Raw genomic sequence first — 19,835 nt, forward strand, 5'->3', positions numbered from 1 at the left:
TGCCCGGGATGACTGGTAAATAAGGGATGGGCCTGGATGGCAAATCTTGAGAGGAGCCTGCTACAGGAGCCAAAGGCTGCTAAGAAATTGCCTCTATGTCGGTAGGAGCAGTAACCAGCAATTTAGGTATTGTGGACACATTGGTCTTTAACCATATGACCAACTCCTCAACCTGAGTGGTTTGTATGGAAAGTTTGCAATCTAAAATTTCATATAATTTCACAAGACTGACGAGTGTGGTGTTAATCGCCATTAGTGCTGGTTGGAGCATGGTCAAATGGTGTGGCATAGGGTCTCTGATGGGAGATTGCGGAGGTCTCGGAGTTGGATGTATGAATGAGTCCACTAATGATTGAATTTGGGCCATGGATGAATTCAAAGTAATAACATCAGAGCTGCGCGAGAGGCCCTCCTCAATAATTGAAATAGGTGATTCACACTGGCTAGCATATATGGAAATGCCAGACGATTCATGCATGAGCCCAGGAAGTGCAATTGGAGAAAGAGAGCAAAGTGGTGCTACCTCAGGAATACTACTTTTTACTGAAACCGGAATCATCGGATCAGATAAGTGATGTAAATTTTGCCTCTCGCTGAGCGTTTTTGTTGACCTGCATCATTCATTAACTGTAAGAGGCCCATGAGGTTTAGTGACCGCTTTAAAGCGAGAAGCGGAGACGCTCAGGAAACACACAGTATTGGAACACACAAGGGAGCCCTTTTCGGGATAATTGTAAGAGCAGAATGAAACAATTTAGGAGTTAATGGTGGGTTGGCTACAGAGTTGACATCCAGTGTATGCAGCGGTTTGTTCATAAGAGGGCCTGGCATGTTCGATTTTAAGGAGTACATTGTGAAAACCATGTCAAACCTGGTTGAAGCTGTGGGAGCAACTCTCCCGCTTGTAAGGTTGCTACAGGTGATGATAAATGGAAACCGCCAGACACTGCCTCATGGCTAAGCGGCGAAGTGGTACTTCTACTGTGCTTACACGTGCGCGCGCTGTGCGTAGGTGTGCACAATATCTGGAGAGCATGGCCCTGGAAAGAGCGGCCAAACAGCAACTGCAATAGAAAACACACAATCTGCTCCAGGAAAGTGTTTCCCAATGTAGCAAATAGTGACTTGGACACTAAAACACTTGGGCACTAAGTGCCTTCAATAGTCCACAGATCCACAAATTCAATAATCCGTGCAAGCAGCATGAAACTGGCAGGAGGACTCACGGCGAAGCAGTACTTCTAGGGTGCTTACACGTGTGCTTTCACCTTCCGAATCCAGGAGGACCGAACCTGAAGTATAGTACACCTTCTCTCCTCTTATTAGTCTTTTTTGAGGGCGACCAGGTGTTAACCGAGCAAGCCCACCTGATTCAGGCCTGTTGTTCAGCTCCGAAACGTATCCACCTGTGTGACTCCAAGATCGCTTCCATCAGAGATCTTTTGTCGGCCTGCTCCATGCTAGCCATATCACATAGCCTACTTTGCCATTGAATTGAAGCTTCTGCTTCCTGGTCGAATCACACCTGTATTTTGTTAGAAATTGCTTCCAAGTAAATCGGTTTAGAGTGGACCATAGCCAACAGGATGGCTTGGTCCTTGAAGTCCTCACTGATGGTTTCAAAAAGCTTCATGAAGGGGGCCAACGAAATTGATAGCAATGACATGATAAAGAGCTTGAAGTTGCTGGGATGATTGGCCACAGCAAACGGCATTCCATTGAGCAGTTTAGGGGAGAAAACCAAATCACTCGAGGTTGAATCGTCAGTAGCTTGTACAGAATCTGTCAAGATTGCAGGTAATATTGGCGAACGCCCCACAGAGCAATCAGGCCTTGGGAAAGTAACGGACCGGTTTCTTGTCACTGCCCATACCCCTTCCTAGATATAGGGGCAGAGATCTCATTTTCCAATGTGGTAGTTCCCAGCATAGATGATGCTTTCCTGGGCTCTACAAATGGGGGAAGCCAATTCCTTTAACAACTCATTCACTTGAGTTGACTAGTTATTTCTTTCCCGAATCGATTTCTTTTTTTTTTTTTTAAATTCAGGGAGACCTGAATAAGAGCAATGTCCTGGGATAAACGGGAGAGCCAGTGATGATGACAAAACTGAGTTGTGCTGATCACTAAAGGTAGCCACCTTCTCCACCACAGGGGGGACTCTTTACATTGGGGCACCCTTTGTCCAAACTAGACATGGTTTCACTCTTAGACTCTACAGCAGGACCAGACTCGCGGCCAAAAGGAGTTAGTCCACTCGGGAGGTCAGTCCGAGGGCATGGTGCAGTGGAAGCCTGGGCGGCCTCTACAGGCAAAAGTACCGGTTACCACACCAGTAGTGGCGGGGACCAGATCCACAATACTATTCGAGGTACTCCTGTCAAGCATGCTCTCAGCCGGCAGAGATAGCATTTCCTCGTCCTTTATGTCCAGCCTGCCAGGTTCTGCCAAGGTGAGTTTTTTTTGCCTCCCCAATTTCAGCCCACACAAGGAGGCGGTCTTAGGTGGTAGCAATGGAAGGAAACTTTCCTCTGTCCCAGACGTAAGATGGGTCGTGGAAACGGGGCACACTTCATTGGGTGCAACAGAGGGCGGGACAAGCTCATCTTGAATGCGGGTTTGTCATTGTGTCCGGCCCAGGGCTGCATTGTTATCCCCTTCAGGCATCATTGAAAAGGCTTGGTTACTAAAAGCAAGCATCACCACTATCGGCACCTGCCGCCAACTGCTGCCAGCTGGAAATTAGAATCGCTTAAACTTGTCCCGTTTAAGGTCTTAGTACTTCAAGGTCTTGGCATTGTGGGGCAAATCAGAGGGTTTACCCTCAGTCACCGGTAGCAGGGAATACTTTCCCCCAGGTGTCTAGAAAGCCAGCAGTCTTCAGACATGTGTACAGAAGTCTATGGCAGCAAAAGTTGTGGAAGACAGGGGGCTTACCGTGTTGATTAGCGAGGCAGCCTGGGATTCCGTCACTGAGGATTCTTCATCCACCCAAACCCAGCAGAACACAGAAGAACACATTCAGTTTATTTTCGCTTTGCTTTCGCGAAGGGCTGGCTATATAAAGTCCCACGAGTCCTCCGAGGAGCAGCAGTTAAAGGCACAGTCGGCTCCCAATTTTAATGCCTCAGAAGCCAGCAGACAGTTACGAGCCGCAGACACCGCAGAACACTTTCTCCAGCATGGGGTCTGGCATGGATTCACATGCTCATGAATGTTCCCCGTCAGGCTGGGAATCCTCGGTAAAGAAAAAATCAGTTCCAGTTTTGTTTCTGAAAAAAAGGTAGCAGGCGCTCCTCTCCAGAAAAAACATGGCATAATAACCTGTTCTGAGATGAGAGTTTACAGCACAGGCTTTTTGCTCACTGTACCTTTCACATATGGGAAATATCCATTTGCATATCAGTCTTTGTCCCGCACACATGGGCAGTCCAGCACCGAAATGCTATGGCAATTCCTCTCTGAGCAAGAGTACCAACGGCAACCCCATAAACATGTTGCAGCCTTGTTGGGCCTCATCAGTGAGGTGAAGCTGCGCCTCTCTGAGCACAGTGAACAGGGAGTCCACGTCTGGTTGCCCTCAGGTAGCTTAGGGTGACTAACCCCAAGTTCCATGCAAATATTTCAAAAAAAGGTAGCAGGCGCTCCTCCCCAGAAAGAACATGGCATAATAACCTGTTCTGAGATGAGTTTGCAGCACACCCTTTTTGCTCACTGTACCTTTCACAGTTTCGTTTCTGAACTGTCTTTCTCCTAATAACCAATCACTGGTCTCTGGGTCATACTGTCCCCAGACAATGACTGCCCTCTCCCTAAGCCCCTCCTCTGGCAACCATCCTCAGATTTCTACCGCACGTTCAAGTGTTGGGAGTCCTCGTGCTATAGCTCTCAAGCTTTTACTGCGTTTTGCGATTTTTCAAAGAGTTTAATCTCATTTTTTCAGTCAATTGAGCCTAAAGCTCCACCGTTTCTACTTCCGATCAACGGGGACCCGTTTCGGAATTTTCTATGCCCCTCAAGGGCGAAGTTTTCATCGAGTTCCACTTCTTGGAGGATTCCAGAAGATCTGAGGCCTACTCTGTGGACATGGCCCAGGACAAAGGAAACGCGACGCCCGGATCCAAGCTGTTCAGGAACTGCCGTGGATGCGGATTGCAGAATGTCTTCAAGGAGGACAAGCTTTCTAGATGCCTCTACTGCCTTCACGAAGACAAAACGCACGTGGAGAAGGACTGTGTGTTTTGCAAGAACATGTCTGAGCGGACCATGAGGGATCGGCGTACCCGCCTCACCAACTGGCTGGAAGGGAAAAGCCCAGCCGTAGGTGAGAAGAAGAGGTCAGAGCGGGCTTCTAAGACCTTGGAGGGCGCCCCGACGACCAGGGCCCAACAAAAGGCAAATGACCGCGAGTCCGCGGGCACCGGGAGCGCCTGAACGGTCGGGTTCCTCGGCTGCCAGGCAGGGCGCACTTTCACCGACACCATCAACCACGAGCCAACGCTCTGGCTCGGGGAAGAGGAAATCGGAGAACCTGAGGAAACTTCGAGAGAAATCCCGATCGATCCCGACGGAGACAGACGAGGGGGAGTGAGGCGATTTATTTATTTCATTTTTTAAAAAAATGACCCTCACCGACCCCCCTCCCCCACCCCCGTCATGGTGAAGGCCAAAGACGTGAAGGCCTTGATTCACCCGGCTAAGGCCTATATGTTAGGGAGAATTCTCTGTTTAGGCTGAATTTCCTAACCTAGTGAGTCCCCCAGCAGCTTTGCGCAGATTTTTGGGGTTTCATTTTTTCTCCTGCCAAGAGTGAGACTCTTTTACCCTCACTCTTGGACATGATTTGAGTGTGTTCCTTTGACTCTAGATGTGTTTAATGGGCTATGGGGTCTTTTACTCCATAGGGCTTCATGTGTTTTTGTGAGATGGGTTACACAGCACCCTCAGTGCAGTAACCCAGGGGTGTCATAGTGACCCCTAAACATAGACTCCATACCCTGGGACTGACTGTCTCCCAGGGCATGTGAAGTCACCATTGACTTTACTAGTCTTGAATTCTGAACAGAACCAGTACAAACCATCATATTGTGGATGTACTGGCCGGGGCAATTCGATTGCCCCGTGGTCTGTTAGTCGAGGGGGCACGTCTCCGTCCTCCCTGATCGAGTTTTGGCTGGTGGCAGTGGATACTACTTTTTATATTCAACCGCGAATATTTCTCTATGGGATTTTCCCATTGTTCGAGGCTACTATCTTTATTTATTTAATTACGATAGCCTCGAACATACCGCCGGTTTATTTATTATTCATTCTCTGGTTGGTATTTTTTGCCAAAACTCGGTTCTAAAATGGCGTTTGTGTTCTCTTCTGTGACTCCAACCCAAGTCGAGCCCTTTGTTCCACTTTTTTGGTGGGCTTCTCCACAGAAGCCTCTAAAGTGGTGCCACTCTGTCTGGGGTACTTAGGAGTGGTGGAGGGGGATTTAGGCACCCTGGACTGAGTTGCCTATGCAACTCAAGTCGCCCTCCGTCCTGATTGGCCCAAGAGGTGAGCCGGCCGGCTCACCACTTAGCATGTTTGAGTGACAGCTAGGCTGAGTGAATGGGGGTTTTCTGCATAAAAGCAGGGCTTTGGGGACTGGAACTTCAGAAGTCGCCACAGGACCTATAAATCCGACGAGGGAGAAGCTGAGCCGAACTGCCACGACGACACCACCAGTGGAGCCCTGGTGGACCGTCTCACCACTTTTCCCAACGACAGAGGAGAACTCCCGGCGGAGAGACTTCTTCCTTTGACTGGTGGGGATAACCAGTTTCACCGTCTTTCCGCCTTCCCGACGCATCTCGTGGCCACCTTGCCTGTGCCAAGCACCCCGGCAACCGGAATACCACGTTTTTCCACGACCGCGAAATAAAGGGTAATACCTTTAACCGGAAAACTCTGCGGCTGGTTTCTTCCCTGGCAGTGCACTGACCTTCATCTTTCCTCCAAGTCGAGATCTTCTCTTCCTGTGGACGACGCTGAGACTTGCAACCGCTGCCAGGAACAACTGCCAACGCTGGAGGATCCTTCCCACTTAAGGTACCATGTTCCGCCTGGCTTCCCTTGCAACCGACTGTACGGGGTAGATTTAGCCCCCGGCTTTCGAACCTGGGTTAGCCTGTGACACCCTGGCTAAACCTTTCTGAGCCTCTCTAAAATCTTTTCGAACTCTCTGCAAGACTTTCAAAGCCTAGTGTAACTGTGATCTTGGGCGCATTTGTGCTCTGCTCTCTCTAAGAGTGGGCCCAGCCTATGGACTTTGGCTCACAAGTGACTTTTGCTCTTCTGCCTTGGTAAAGGTGTTCAAAATCTTAGAGTGGTGTATCTTCACATATTCTGCCTTTTTCCCTCCCTTTTTCATGAACTTATTGGAGTGCCATATGTAGTTAAGCGCTCACCTCTGTCTGGAAATAAGTGGTGTTAACTAATACTTGTCTGAGAAGGAATAAGGGTTGTATATATCATAATAGTAACTGTGTTTAGAGTGATTTACTATAAGAGTGCTGGAGTGTTTCAAACAATGTGTGTTTAAATAAATAATTATATACTTTGATACCAAAGCTCTGGTCAGTGTTTGCTTGTGCTATTGTATCTGAGTGCCTATTGTGTATACTTTGCATACTGCCTAACTCTTCTTGAAGGAAGTCTGACTGCTCAGCCACAGCTACCAGGTAAATCTGGGTGGTACAGACTGCTACCAAGTGGGTTTACTGCTAACACATGTAGTCCTAAATCTTTTGCTGTGTTCCCAAAGGGAACTGCACAGGTTTCTGCCTAACACTATATCAAGGGAGTTGTGGCGGCCCTGGCGAAGCCTGTGGAGCCTATCCCGGGTGAGGTGACCTTGGGGCTCAGAGTTTCCCTGCCACCGCGGAGGGAATCCTCTTTTCAGCCCATCGATAAGACCCCTGGTGGAAAAAGAGGGGGGGGTGGCCGGTGGCCATCACGTATGCAGCCTCTATGGGGGAGCTGGCTGGAGTCGTGAAGATCCTGAACAAAAAGTTTGAGTAGGTCCGGTCCCACGGGAGGGATCCGGATGAGACGGGCAAAGAGAGCGACGGTGGTGCCGACGAGGTTCTCGTGGAGGCGGAGGATTCCACTCCCCAACCGTTGTGCCCGTCGCAGCCGGTGCCTGGACCACAGGACAACTCAGGTGCGATCTTGATGGCGATCCTTATGCACGGAGATAAGGACGAGGTTGCCCTTACCCCCAACGGACGATCCAGCGGAGCCTGGCCCGTCAGGGAGCCCTCCAAGCAAGCGGAGGAGAGTTCACGCCCCTTACCCCCCTGCCCTTCCAGCCTTTGCGACCCTCACAGTCTTCTTCTCCTTCCCTGGATCCTAGGGAGGACGCGGGAACAGAGACGGCCACGATGGGGAAGGATGACGACGGTGGTGACAACGGGATGGGTCTTCCATCACCACCTCCTCGGGCCTCCCCGCCTGACGAAATTGGCTCCTTCCATGCCATGATCGCCAAGGCATCCGAGCTCTTCCAGCTCTGCCCCGACGAACAGAAGAGGGAAGGCTTCCTCTATCAATGGCGTGAGGCCAAGAGGAAGATGGTCCCATTACTTGACGACACCTGGGACAAGGGGCTGTCGCTCCTGAAGAATCCATCCATGACCCCGGCCAAGAGAGACCGGTACGAGAAGAAGTACCGGGTCCCGGATTCCACCCCCTTGTGCCTTAGGGCGCAGCCGACCCCGGATTTGGTCGTCTCGGCGGCGGCCAAGAAGAAAGGGCGGGGGCGACTGCTTCAACTTCAACCTCCCCGCCGGACGCCAAGGGGAAGAAACTGGACGCCATGGGACGACGGGTCATCTCATCGGCATCAACGACGATTAAAGTGGCCAATGCCCTTGCGATTGTGGCCCGCTACGACAGGGAGCTGTGGTTTAAGATTGCTCCTCTGCTGGACTTACTTCCGACGACAAGAGGGCGGAGGCCCTGGAGATCTTGCAGGAAGGCGAGGTGGCGTCAGGCCATACCATAATGGTGGCCACGGTCATTGCCGACAGCGGTTTCTGACAGTTGGGCAACTGTGTTTGCCTTAGATGGCGCGGTTGGCTCAAGGCAACCAATTTCCGCCAGGACGTGCAAACCAGAGTTTTGGACATGCCCTTCGACTGGAATAACCCGTTTGGCAAGACAGTGGACGAGTCGCTGCAGGCCATCCAGGCTGACATGGAGACGGCTCGGGCCTCGGGAATTTTGCAGCAACGACAGCCGCCCTTTCGGAACTCCGGAGGCAAGCAAGGTGCCTCCAAAGGATTCGGCGGCGGCTCCTCGACTTACCATCAGGCGTCCCGCTCCTTGTCGCAGGAGGCCTACAGAGGACGCGACAAGTCAGGAGGATCTCGTCGTCGTTGCCAAGGCGGCAAAGCCGCTGCCAAGCAGGACTGAACCGGCCGTTGCGTCGGGCCCCCACCTGAGCACCCCAGTGGGAGGCCGGCTTGCGAAGTTCGTCAGCGTGTGGGAGTCCATCTCCACCGACTGATGGGTGCTGGATGCCCTGGCTCGCGGACACACTCTAGAGTTTCTAAAGTGCCCCCGCATCCCTCCCGTGGCCAGCAAGGAAAACCATGTCCCTCAACTGCTTCTGGAAGTAAGGGCTATGCTGAAGAAAGGAGCCATCAAGCTTGTCCCACGGAGTCTCCGGGGTGTACTCTCGATACTTCCTCGTAAGAAGGAAGACCGGCGGGTGGCGACTCATCCTGGACCTTTGTCGTTTAAACAAGTACATCAAGGCCCAGAAGTTCCAGATGGTCACCCTCCAGCACGGGCTGGGGCAGCTGGAGAAAGGCGACTGTCGTTGCTGGACTTGGAGGATGCCTACTTTCACATCCCCATTCTAAAAGGACATTGAAAGTTTCTCAGATTCGTAGTCCAAGGGCGGCACTACCAGTTCAAGGCCCTTCCTTTCAGATTGAAGTCGGCGCCCAGGTTATCTACCAAGTGCCTAGCACCAGTGGTGGCGCGGCTGCACCTGCAGGGGATCCACGTCTACCCCTACCTGGACGATTGGCTCATCCGAACAAGGACAAGAGAACTCGCCGTCGGACACACAGCAAAGACCGTCCAACTGCTCACGGATCTGGGATTTTCCATCAACTTCTCGAAATCCCACTTGGTTCCGTCGCAGGTCGCACTGTTTCTGGGAGCCAAGCTCAACACGGTGGCGCGACTGGCCTCTCCGTCGGAGGAAAGGACGAAGGCCATCCTGGGCAATTGCAGCGTCTGTTGGCCATGGACGTGGCCAGGGTGAGGTCCATCAAGTCCCTGCTCGGCATGATGTCCTCGTGCATCTACCTAGTGCGCCTGTGCAGGCTGCGGATGCGTCCACTGCAAGAGTTCCTCGACGCGATGGGCAGCTTCGAAGACAGGATCTCGCTCAACAAGACCTTCTGCCAAGCAATCCGTTGGTGGGGCACCCGCACACCTCTGGCGGCTGGTATGAACTTCCAGACCCCGGTACATCAGGAGATGGTGACGACAGACTCCTCCCTGGAGGGGTGGGGGAGCGCACACCGGAGATCTCCTCGCAAGAGACCTTTGGCTCCCGGAGGAGAGGTCACTTCACATCAATGTCCTGGAGCTCGAGCCGTGTTCTGGGCCCTCATGTCTTTCCTCCCGTCCCTCAAGGGCAAGGTGGTGAGGATCTTCACTGACAACACCATCACGATGTTCTACATCCGGAAGCAGGGAGTCACCAGATCCCCAGCCCTATCCAAGGAGACCCAGGATCTGTGGCACTGGCCCGTCGCCCAGGGGATGTTCCTGGTACCCTTCCACCTGGCAGGAATAAAGGACACCATTGACGACTCGCTCAGCAGGGAGCTGCACTCGTGCCACGAGTGGGAGCTGCGGCAGGATCAAGTGGATCTACTATTCCAACGATGCGGCAATCCCCAGATCGACCTATTCACGACGGTGACGAACACCAAGTGCCGGAGGTTCGCCAGCAGGTTTCCCTGGCCGGGGAGCATGGGCGATGCCATCTCATTCCCCTGGGACGGCCTGTTCCTGTATGCGTTCCTGCCGTTGCTGCTGCGACTCATCAACCAACTCAGACAGTCCTGGTGTAGGATGATCCTCGTCGCACCGGCGTGGCCGAGACATATCTGGTACCCGGACCTTCTGGCCCATGCCTCCATCAGGATCCATCTGGCTGCCATCTCACGCTACACCAGAACTCCGGGGCGCTCATCCCTGTGGTCCCATCGCCTGGTGAAGGAGTTCATGAAGGGACTATTGCGATCGGTCCCTCCGATGAAGGCTCCGGCCCCGGCGTGGCAGCTCAACGTGGCTCTCCGGCTGCATCATGCACTGTCATCGGTTGGCAAACCAACCATTGCCTGGCCATCCGAGAGCCCATTCGACCAGAGCGATTGCTGCTACCACTGCGTTCTTGTCTGGCGTACCCCTGCTGGACATCTGCAGGGCTGATACATGGAGGTCAACGCACACCTTCACGAGATCTTACTGAGTCGACCAGGATTCCAGGGAGGAGTCCAGAGTCGGCCAGGCAGTGCTGCGCAACCTGTTCGCCTGAAGGTGGGACTGGTGAGGAGGTAAGAGATGCTTAATGTTGAGTTGATGAAATGCTTAATGTTGAGACTTGCCACCTCTCGTAGTTGTGCATGTGTGTACTATATGTATTCTTGTATTCATGAGCATGTGAATCCATGCCAGACCCATGCTGGAGAACAACAGTTACAGGTAAGTAACTTGTTCTTCAGTTCACTTTCCCACGTTTTAAGCATGGGACAAGGTGGGATTCTGGAGCACAGCACATGCTTGAGCTTTCCCAGCACGGGCTGACGGATCCGTTCTCAGCAATCGGGGCCTTCGGTGGTTAAGTCGCTACAAAAAGTATCTTGCCTCTGAGGGCCTGATGTGTTTCACCCCAATAAACAAAAGTTCCTTTCCGTATGCACAGCAGTGATAACTTTTCACCCTTGGATTCCCCTCTTTCGGGCTCAGATCATTCTCGAATATTCGCTTCCTTTCATCGGGTCCACTACTGCTTTCAACACAATTTCATCTGTAACATTCACAAATCTTAATGTCTTTCAACAGTTCACTGTGGACATCCCTCTGCCGGTTTCACTCTTGTCAGCACACTGTACATCAGGACTTTAGGCTTCGACCCCCGGTTTATTGGCATTTCTCCTTCGGGTACACTCTTGCCTCATTTGTCAATCGCACATTTCCTTGTTCAACTCTTACGATGCGGGATTCCTTCCCTTAACTTCACGATCTTCTGTCGGTCAAAGACTTTTGACTGTACAAAGGATTTTACTAAACCCCGATATGGCCACTTTGACCCCTTTCTCGTCTTCCCTAAAACCTTCTGGTTATGGTAGTTTCAACAATCTTGTAATGGCCTAGAGTTTCCTCAGTTGCTGGTTTTACCCCTTCTGGTATCAACAGTTCTTTGTACTTACAGTTCAATTAGCCATTTGCTACTTTCGTTCAACACAGTTTGGCTCACCCCTCGACTCACTGGCTGTGAAGAACCGCGTTGCTTTTCTTCTCTCTGGAGTCAAGCTTGGTACCACATAGACAAGCGCCTCTCCCGGTTTGGTTCTCAGCGGAGGAGGGTCCTGTGTACCGTGACCTCTGCTGCAACACATGCTGGCTATTGTTTGTGGTCGTAACGATTCCTTCTGCAGGGGTTGCACGGGCCTTGGTCAGAAAGGGCAGGGTCGCTTCTCTCCTTTTCACCCTCTCCGTTTTCACTGTCTTTCTCCTCCTCTTCAACTGCCGTGCTGAGTTAGCTCTCACATTGTGCGGTCCGCCTTGCTCGTATTGTGCTCTTGTGCTCCACCTTTTATCCCTGTGAGGAAGGGAAAGGGCTGTCGGGTGTGTGTGTGCTTCTGGTTAATTGCCTGACTTTGCGTTACCCTTGTGTTGGGACATGTCAGGGAAATGGCTCGGGTGTTAGTCCGTCATCCTTCGTGGTACGCAAAAGTGTTTGCGTTGGAAAGGGGAGCGGGTGGTAGAGTGTTATGAGTATCCTACATGGTAGGTTGGGCAAAAGGTGTTATAAGAAGGGGGATACTGCGTATCACCCGTCAGTGTCCCACTTCCACTCCCCGAAGACACCCCCCATCCAGGTGATCCTCCCTCACTGGTTCACACCAGGAACTGGATTCCATAGCGATGGCACCTGGATGACAGACCCCCGGGGACTAGTTAGGGAGACACCTTCAGGTTTCTCACAGCAGTAACGGAAAACGATGTAGTGGCAGAGATAGGGTTGTATCAGCAAGGATAGGTGATAACTAAATGGTAGCAGCAAGACCGAAGAATTGACAGGAAATAAATGGCAATCTAAAGAGGAAGTGAAACTGAAGAAATGTAAAGAAACATGGCAGAAGACTGAGTGGAATCAACAAACAAGAATAAAGAGAAAGACAGCAATGTAGAAATGGAAAGAGGGGTCTATGGTATATATGTTTTTCGATGCAGGCCAAAGTTAGGCAGAGAAGAAGCAATTTCCACTATTTTTCAGACACTCCAGATTGGGAGATGCACAAGTCAGAATAGCCGATGTTAGCTCGCTAAAGAAGTGTGTAATTTTTTACTACTTTCTTTTAACGTACTTGCAATCTCATTTATTTGCAGTTTTCCATTAAAGGTACCTAGTCCTAGAATCGTTAATAAGACTTCAATAGCTCCTGGGTGGTGATGAGTAACTCCCGGTTAAGAGGAAATTCCTGACACCCGGAGCCGTACACAGCTTGTGTGCCATGTATTCCAATGTTGACCCCTGCATGACATACCATTATATACCATAACACAGCCTTAACATAAAAAGATAGTTGAAAGCATGACATTGCAAGATATTAAGCTCCACCCCACCCCCACTCACTGGCAAGTCATCTGCTACTTGTGGTAAGGCTATGCAATGATGCACATGATGCTCTAACATTGTGGTTCGTAAACAGTTTTTATTCCGTATTGTTTCAGGGAAGCAGTTGGTCAAAATGCCTATAGGGACTAAGAGTAAAAAGAAATAATGTAGTTGTTACTACAGAAAAAAGTGTTAGGAGTAGGGCAACCCAAAAGTCGGGTTTTCTGTAGGTGTTCCACACTTAAGAAGATGATTGAAATAATAAGGTTGTTAACCAAATCTTAAAACTTCTTGCCCCCCGAGGAACACTCTGATATACTAAGTAATATTCAGTGCAGTGGCCAACCTATTCTTACCAAGTTCTTAGCTTTCTGGCTTCTCTAAACTATAACACACAGGTTCAAATTATAGGCCAATAAATGAGTTTGCAAATCCTAATCTCAAAGGTCCAACCCTAGTCTTACAATAAAACGTAAAACCTTCTTCTGGGAAAGCTCCTCCATGACTTGGTCACACTGGACTGTTCTCCAAGTTTCCCGGCTTGCACCACATTTTTGAAGACCTCTTCCAGGTTTCAAGCTTCACAGATTTCTCTTCATGGGCTTCTCCTCAGACTTGCATGAAGTCTCACATGAAGGCAGAGGTCAAGTCCTAAAAATTAACGTGGGTGGACTCATCAACAAACGCAATGGGATGTAACGTCACTAGAAATTAGCATATCAAGGTGAAATATGCACATTTCATTAAATTGGCTTTGCATGACCACCCAAATTGCACAGTACGAATGGCATTTGCCTTTCACAAAATCAACACACACACAAAACCAAGACCAGATATTTTTTCCAATCGTGTTTTTGAAAACATTAAAAGGTGTGCATGTTTCAAACACCAAGAACCAATAGCCATGTTTTCCCTGGGAATTGCCCTACCGAAATGGGATATTTCACCTTTTACTTGTTTATTATTTTACATCAGGATATGTATTGCAGTGGTGTAGTGTCCAGCCTACAAACCTGGTGACTGCGGTTTGATCCCCAAGGTCGGCTTTAATTCATAAATTCAAAGAGGACATCCAATGTTTCTGTTTTAGCTGGGGGGGGGCTGAGTCCACCCTCTGAATAAGGTGGGTGGACTCCGTCCTCGTGCGTGTACCCTCGACTTGAGCCCTGCTTGAAGGTCTCTTTCTCATCACTGGTTTCTCAGTAATCCACAAGTTCTTTTCAAGGCCTTGCATTAACATCTGGTCTCCTGCATACCTTTGGCTTCTCACCAGCTGGTTTGTCAACACCTCCTAGGCTTCAAATCCACCTTTTTTCCTCACCAGATCCATCTGGTTTTCCTATGTTAGCTCCAACTGGTGTTTCAACAGCTTCTTTTCTCATTAGGCGTCGCACGTCAGCAATGGGTTTCTTTGCTCCCAGAGGAGAGGGTTTCTGTTTATTCCATCAATCCTATCACTGTGCAGGCCTAGTTTGGGTGCTATTTGCCAGTGGAATATCATAACTGTGAAAGCATTTACATTTAATTATTCCAGGTTATCAAGACTGGACCCTACTGATGCCTGCTCAGACTTATAGTGAGGATGTACCCTTTCATGTATTGACCCATTTGACTGGGCGAAATTAATTCTGTGTCTCTGAGGGTGACACGCAAGTGGGCACTGCTCCATCCACTTTCTAGGAAGCACATCCGGTAGCGGCTGGATTATCCGCGTCCCATGTGGCTTGCCCACCCTCACATGTTACACATTACAGTGCGTTCCTTAAACAACCCCAAACTAAAAGGTTGTTATCGCCATTCAATTAATATAAAACCCATTGTTTATCACGCTGTTGGGGAAGAGGAGGATCTAGGTGCCCACTTTACCTGTTCGACTCCTTGAATACTAGTGACCTGGTACAACAGATAACATTACAATCACCTAGCGAATGGTAGCTCAGAAATACTTCTCCTTCAGTGAAAAAGATGGGCATAAACTACAGAAGTGTCAACAAGGTCATGGCATGCATCGAAGGGTGTCAGCCAACTGCATGTTGGACTTTAGGAATGACATTGTTTCCTCTGGAATAATCAAAAATGGAGCCTTACCAGGGTGGATGATCTTCAGATGAGATGGGAAAACCATCTGATTTTTACATAGGCCTCTTGCAGCCTGCGCTTAACTTCTACAAAAGGTGGCCTGAACAGCAGGACTGAAATCCAGGAAAATTGTTCTAGCATAGATCTCCCAACTGTCGCGTAGCTCAGAGTATGAGATCTCAATCTCTATAATAAAGGTCTTGCAACCACTCTCCACAGGGAAATGAGTGAGGAAATTGCTAACATTATTGGGAAGGTGCTTTCCAGAATGAGCATTACGGATTCCTGCGCAGTGGACTCGGGCAAGCCAAGGATTCCAATGTTGTGTTGAGACAAAGGTTCTAAATCCTCATTTTTTGTTTTGAGTAGAGACAATTTTTGCCAGTGAGCAATTTGCCGTCTTCTATACCTCTGTCATTCTAATTCCCCTAAACTTGACCGCAATGCTGCTCATTATTGTGCTGAACGACCCGCCAATTTAGACATAAGGGTAGTTTGTTTTAGGTGCAAAGACTGCAGTGTCCCTTTCTTCTCGAGCACCTAATGACAGAACCATCAACGCAGTGTTTCGTTGCTCAGCCTGCAACCAAACTAGTACCACAACAGTAGGATTGTCTAGTAGCTGCTGTTTGGACACCATGCAGTGGGCAAGAATCCAGTTAAGTTAATGTATTGTTCCAGGCGTAAGGCATTTTGAGAAGGAACACTTTCGGTAGTCGCCCAGCGACACACAGGGAAACAAGTTCAAAGGCTGCTATGGTAGCATAGCACAGAGTACCCACAGCACAACACAGTTCAAATACACACCAGCACGATTCTAATGGAGCACTGCAGTCCATAGGCTGTAAATTAGCCACTGCTGAACCTCAGCTACTCTTTCAGTATACCAATGATGCATGCAAATTAACTGGAGCTACTGGGATAGTGTTGCACCTCCTAGGATTGGGCACCAAGCAGACCCTCATAGTTGGTAAACTACACCATTCCAATAAGTCAACCTGCAAGCTCCATCCCGGAACGGTGTGGGTTGCACTCGCCAGGAACACCTCAAGTGAGCAGCACTGATGCATTGATCTTGATCCCGCCAAGTCCTTGCAGGGACTCTCCTTATTTATCACCCTGGGGATCTCCTCTTTCACTCTGGGGTTTCGCCTATCTTTTCTCCACTCTGTGGTTTGCTTCTTTCTGTCTCCCCACCTTGGGGCTTCTTCATTCCCTCCCAACTCTGGGGTTTTATTTCTCTCGACCCACTCTGGCGTTTCTTTCTTCTCACTCCCCTCTCCTGGGATTTTCTTTCTCACTCCCCACTCGGGAGTTAATTTCGTTCTCACTTTTCACGTGTCTTCTTTCAGTATCTCTATTCTCTGGGGCCTTTCACCTTTATTCCCAATCTGGGTTTCTTCCCCCACGCCAGCCCTTTCATTCTTTCTCCTCACATATGAGTGCTTTTGATCTTTCTGTTCTGGATCCCTTTTTCTTCTCAATGCCCACTCTAGGCTTTCTTGTCCTTCTTTCTCCCCACTCCTTGGTCTCTCTGTGCTCCTCTCTATTGTTACTTCTCTCTATGTCCTTTTGAGATTTTCCACTTTCTCACTCCCTCTCCCACCTTGGGTTTTCTTCATTCTCTTCCCACTGCGGGGACTCTTCTTTGCTCCGCACTCTGGGGTTATTTTCTTTCTTTCCTGCCTTCCTGTCGCCTCCTGTTCCAGTGGAACCACCACATACCTGCTTGCATTGATCAGTGCTCCTAGGGAGGGTTGTGGAGCCTTCCCGGTCCTCCTCTCACCACAGAGCTACTTATGCGTTTCGTCAACTGTACTCTGCATTAGCGACTCTTCCTCGCTTGGACCGGAAACCAGTTGACAGCATCTAGTTGGGGCTTTGCCTCAGCCCTTCGAGATACTCTGTTCTCATGGATGCTCCAGACTGTTTTAGCTGCTTGTCTGCTGTGCCTGGCTGCATTCTTCTAGTGTGCACTGCAGGCATGTGATGATGCGTCTGGCATTCTCTCTGACCAACCATGCCTCCGGGTGCTCCGGTGCATTTTAACTCTGCTCTCTTCTGATTGGTTCTTTGAAAGACGCCCCTCTAGGAGGCTTGCTTACTTGTCTTCCTGCTCTCTTCCGGAAAATTGAGCATTACCATACACCCTAGCCCCTACATACACAAGTGAGTGGTCAGAAATGGGAGCGGTTGTAGTTTCCTCAACATTTGACATATTTATTAAAATTAAAAGGAAATAAATGCCTGTCTGTCCCTATCCTAACCAGCATGTTCCTACCTAGCAAACTAAAAGCTAAAGAAAGATGACCTTGTGTATCTGACCCGCATACTAATGCATACAATCAAAGTGCATGAGGTAAATGCATCAATTTTTTTGTTTAACCAAAATGTGCATAAATACAAAATTTGATTTCCCATAAAGCAATCCTTGTGACCAGGGTTTGATTCCCTTCCCCTGAATCAATTCCGGATGACTTTTGAAAGAGTTTGGTTTCAACAATGTTCTATTCAGTTCAATGATAAAGGTCTTTCATCCAACACTTCATTCAAATGGGTAACGAAATGTTTCTTTCAGAAAACACTTGTTCAAAACCAAAGCACCTGTTTCTTCCACAAAGTATTCTTTCCAAGTTGCAAAAATGATGACTTAAATTGATGTCACAACCATCCTTTCCATAGTATACTTGTGCCAGGACAGCACAGCAAATGTCTCTTGTTAAACAACAGCTTGTCAGAAGGATAACATAATGATGTAAGGTAAATATCTTCTTTCCACCATTCTCTTTATAGCAACAAGGTTTCCTCCTTGAAGGCAACTGCGCCCCTCCTGGTTCACTCGCCTGCCAGCAATGGTTTTAACTACAGACCACTATCAACAGTTCTCCCCACCAACATCTCATATGATGCGAACTCTACAATGCTTACCTGTTTGTTTGCTTCTGGCAATGTAGTTTTCAGGTTTCCCAAAACTGATATCCCATATGAGGAGAATTGCAACCTTTCTGCCCTGCTTGCTCTTCTTTATAGTCTTTGGCTGGTGGCAATGCGGGTTCATGTTTTCCCCCAACTGACGTCCCATGTGAGGAGAGTTGCACCCTTTTTGTCCTTTTTTTCTACTTGGCCGGTATTCATAATTGTCTCTGAATTGTAATTGTGCCTTACGGAGCGAGCCATAGTTACCTCTCTTTCTACGTTGAATCACTGGCTTCTTTCGGCATTCCTGCGTCTTTTCATGGTGCTGCGGTGCGATATCGATGCGGGCAGGACCACAGTGCACTTTAAGACCCTTCTGGCTCGCTAGCACCATTGACAGCTCTCCTGCGGCTGCCGTTTCTTATGGAGCCCTTCCGAGGAGCTTGGGAGGCTCCACCCGGTCTTCGGGTACCCCGGTCAACCGGATTGGTCCTCTGTCACTCGGGAGCACATCTCCCTCTCAACTGGGCTTGTCGCTCCACCTCGGCTTTCTTCCGCACCTCTGCTTCCTTTTGCTCACACTCTGCAGCACCCTGCGATTACGTCTTCGACTGCAGCCTCTGCTGTGGCCTTCACTTGTGCTTCTACTGCTCCTGCGGCCCACTTCACCTGCGTATGGGTTTTAGATTTAAATGTTTTGCTCAGATGATTAGAATAGAAGCAACTAGATTGCATGGTCTGCCTGGCATTACTATCAATCCTCATCAGCTCTTCACTCCTTCATCATCCCAGTACCAAAGGGATTCTGGTCATTGAAGTCCATAATGTTTTTAGGTTTCCCAAAGTTATTTTGTTTCAACTGATGGTTAGACAAAACAGAAGATGTCCTATGAACATTATGTGCAAGAACATTAAGTTTAGGATTTTTACCCAAGACAAAACCATTGTGACCTACATATTCCCAAAGTGGAAAAAGTATTCTGTTCATGTGGTTCCTCATATATTATCTTTTGGGCTTTGACATGGGTGGGTTTTGCCTATTGGCAGCATGCCATTGGGTATTTGAGGATTATAGGATATTCAGCCTCACAAAAGGACTAATACTGTGTCTCTTCTAAGGGAGTCACCACTTCTCCCTGACGCCCATCTCCTCTCATGTGACCGACCCTCATAATGCCACCCCCAGGGTCAGGATCAGGTAGTGGCTGCCTCCCCCTGGCCACATTGGTGGAGACTTTAGGCTGGGGATCAGTGATGACTCTGCAGGAGTCCTCACACACCATAAAGGCATTTGTGTCTGGAGGGGGAGAGGGTTGTTAACACATGCCCCTCTTTGGGGTTTTCCTCTCCCTGGGGGTAGTCCCCTCCAGAGTCATCCCGCTTACCCTGTCCCCTGGGGATATTATGCATAGCTGGGTTATCTCCCTGTTCCCAAAGGGGGTGGCAACCCTTTGGGAAAAGGTAAACCTCTCTTTGGATTTATCGCACTACTGAATCACCGGAAACCTCCGCTGCTGACTTTCCACTGTGTGACCCCCTAATGTTGTCTGTCTGCAGTGTTAAATGGTCAAACTGCAATGTTCCTGCAGAAAGGTAGTTGGCTGTTTCCAAAACTTACTAACTGTAACAGTAAATTCATTTTGATATTGGAGGAACCATGCAGCACCAGGATCTCTGCCAAGTTCAGCCAATCAGAAGAGTGTCTCTTTCATTATTTCCTTTGGAAGAATCTTTCAGTTAAATCCTAAGGTTGTCATTCTTTACAAGCTATCAAACTTGGCACTTGAAGTACCGACTGACCTTTGACTTTGGAAGTGACCCGAAGGAGCACAGCCTTGATTCAAGAACATTGCGAGAATTTCTGAAACTGTATTACTTACCTGTTACCTACAGAATGCAATCATCTACATTTTACATCATCTATGTTCATAACGTT

General features: G+C 49.1%; 1 protein-coding gene across 1 annotated transcript in view; it reads left to right on the forward strand.

Annotated features, from left to right (window-relative positions):
- Positions 1 to 19,835, forward strand: part of INTS4 (integrator complex subunit 4) — a 1,642,132-nt gene that overhangs the window by 149,029 nt on the left and 1,473,268 nt on the right. The window lies entirely within an intron of this gene.

The sequence above is a fragment of the Ambystoma mexicanum genome, chromosome 7q (assembly GCF_040938575.1).
Source record: "Ambystoma mexicanum isolate Mex_15411 chromosome 7q, UKY_AmexF1_1, whole genome shotgun sequence".
In the NCBI taxonomy this organism is placed as follows: Eukaryota; Metazoa; Chordata; class Amphibia; order Caudata; family Ambystomatidae; genus Ambystoma; species Ambystoma mexicanum.